The following is a 2,289-nucleotide window of genomic DNA, read 5'->3' as shown; positions in this document are numbered from 1 at the left end:
CCTGCACACAGTTCACACACTCTGGTTATCTGATTAACACCATAGTTAGCCAGAGAATCGATCTTCATAGACAATGCCTTTAGTTGAGTAGTGATAGTCGTAGCTGTATCCACTTCGAGAACTCCTGCTATCTTTCCCTGTGGCAATATTTGGGTTGGATACTGATATTCATTAGCAACCATCAGTTCAATTAGATCATAAGCTTCTAGCTTCCTCCTAGCTCTTTTCCCATAATGCTCCACTTGATGCTGCATCAAGCTTGGGCCTAAACTGTGCTCCAAAACCATTGTAAAAACAATTGATGATCATCCAATCAGGCATGCCATGATGAGGACACTTCCTAAGCATCTCCTTGTAACGCTTTCAAGCTTCACATAAAGTTTCTCCTGATTGCTGCGCGAATTAAGTAAGAGCATTCCTGAGTGCAGTTGTCTTCGCCATAGGGAAGATTTAGTAAGAAATTTCTGAGCAAGATCATCCCAAGTAGTGATAGAACCAACTAGTAGACAGTGTAACCAACACTTAGCTTTATCCCTCAGAGAGAATGGGAACAGTCTCAGTTTCACCACATCCTCAGACACACCATTGAACCTGAAGGTGTCGCAAATCTCTATGAAATCCCTGATGTGCGTATTGGCATCTTCCGTTGGAGAACCCCAAAACTGGACTGAATTGTAACGCCCCCAAATCCGGGGTCAGAGGATTTGGTCGTCACTATGAAACCTCAATCCAAATTAACTTGTTTAATCGATAAATAAATGCCAGCGGAAGATATTTATCATAATTGACCCCAAACTAATCCAAGATCTTTTAAGGTTACAGTTCTAGAAACAAGAATCCCAAATTCCAAAATAATTTTTCACCTTCTCTTTAAAACTCCTTTCAACAATTTCCAAACTCAAAGCTAAACCCCCTAGTATAACTTTGAAAAGAAGTATACTAGGCCCAACTATAAAATAACACAATTATAATATAATATAATATAAACAATTTTACACAATAAAACTTACACTAGTTCGCAAACCCCGGACCAACCACCTTTCAAAAGCTTCTTCCTTGCTTCCTCCAATTATGCAGCTAAACAGCGCAAGCTAATCCTCACTGGAGGTTAAATTTAAAAACAGGCAAGTATGAGCGGAAGAAATGCTCAGCAAGTTAATTATAACATATAAAGGGTCATTTTGATATAAAACCAACATCTGCTTCAGCGCAGAACATAAAAAAAAATCATAATTGCTGAATCATAAAATTTTAGTTGAGGAATCCCAGAATTGATTCCTTAATTGTATTCCAAACCATTTTGATATTTTTGAGCGAAATGCTTCAGCAATACTTTGAATCTTGACAAGAATAAAACTCGTAAAACAGTGTTTACGGAAATATCATAAACAATATTAACAAGAAACAATGATTATGGATTGAATCATAAACTTCACTCAAAACCGAACTCTTGATATTAATACTTATTTTATTGTCATATCAAATTAGATATCAATACGAACTTTGATGCTCACAACATTCCATATTGAAGTCAACATCAATCATCTATACTAATACCACCTTTGATATTTAACAACAAACTAAGTATCCACATGAATCAGAATCTGAATCAAAACCATATTTTATTTTTAATCCAAAACAGAAACAGTTGATAAATCATTTGTTCTATGATTATCAAAACAATTTAGCAAACCATAATTTAGATTGGAACCAATAACATTTCATGTTGTTCCCGATGATCAGTCGCGAGACAACACCAGTATCCCGCAGCCATACCGTAAATATAGGTACTACCCGTATCCCGAAGACATACGGTACCTATAGGGCGCCAGAAAAGGCATAACTAGCCTTGAAAGATATTACAAATGGACCGATATCTCGATCACCTACGCTGTAACCAATAACCAGTAACCATTCCAATCTTAAAACCTTTTTATTGAAAAAGGAGCTGAATCCTTCGACATCCTAAAAATTTTATTCCCCCATTCACTTGGGCATGAATACTCGCAACAAAATCATCTTTCTCAAAATCCAAAACATTTATAAATCCGATAATTTGATAAGTAAAGTCACTTAGCTATTCTGAACATAGAACAGCAGAAGAATATTTGCACAAACAGAATCATTTAATTCAGCGATATGTAAAATATTTATCTATTACAAACTGAATAGGGAGAGCAATACTTGCATGATAAGATTTAAAATAAATATCACTTGAACAATAAGTGATGATAGGGATACTTGCCTTTGGATTTTAGCAGTTAGTCACACTCGCAAAGACGCATCTAT

The 2,289-nt window shown here is 35.7% G+C and overlaps 1 non-coding gene across 1 annotated transcript; it reads left to right on the top strand.

Moving 5' to 3' along the window:
- The first annotated feature begins 319 nt into the window (after window positions 1–319).
- LOC141710400 (small nucleolar RNA R71) lies at window positions 320–426 on the top strand. The gene has a single exon (XR_012570922.1). It is a non-coding gene; the product is annotated as a small nucleolar RNA R71 (small nucleolar RNA).
- The last annotated feature ends 1,863 nt before the right edge of the window (window positions 427–2,289 follow it).

The sequence above is a fragment of the Apium graveolens genome, chromosome 2, assembly GCF_009905375.1.
Source record: "Apium graveolens cultivar Ventura chromosome 2, ASM990537v1, whole genome shotgun sequence".
NCBI lineage: Eukaryota > Viridiplantae > Streptophyta > Magnoliopsida > Apiales > Apiaceae > Apium > Apium graveolens.
The sequence above is the reverse complement of the archived record's forward strand: the minus strand, read 5'-3'. Positions and strand labels throughout refer to the sequence as shown.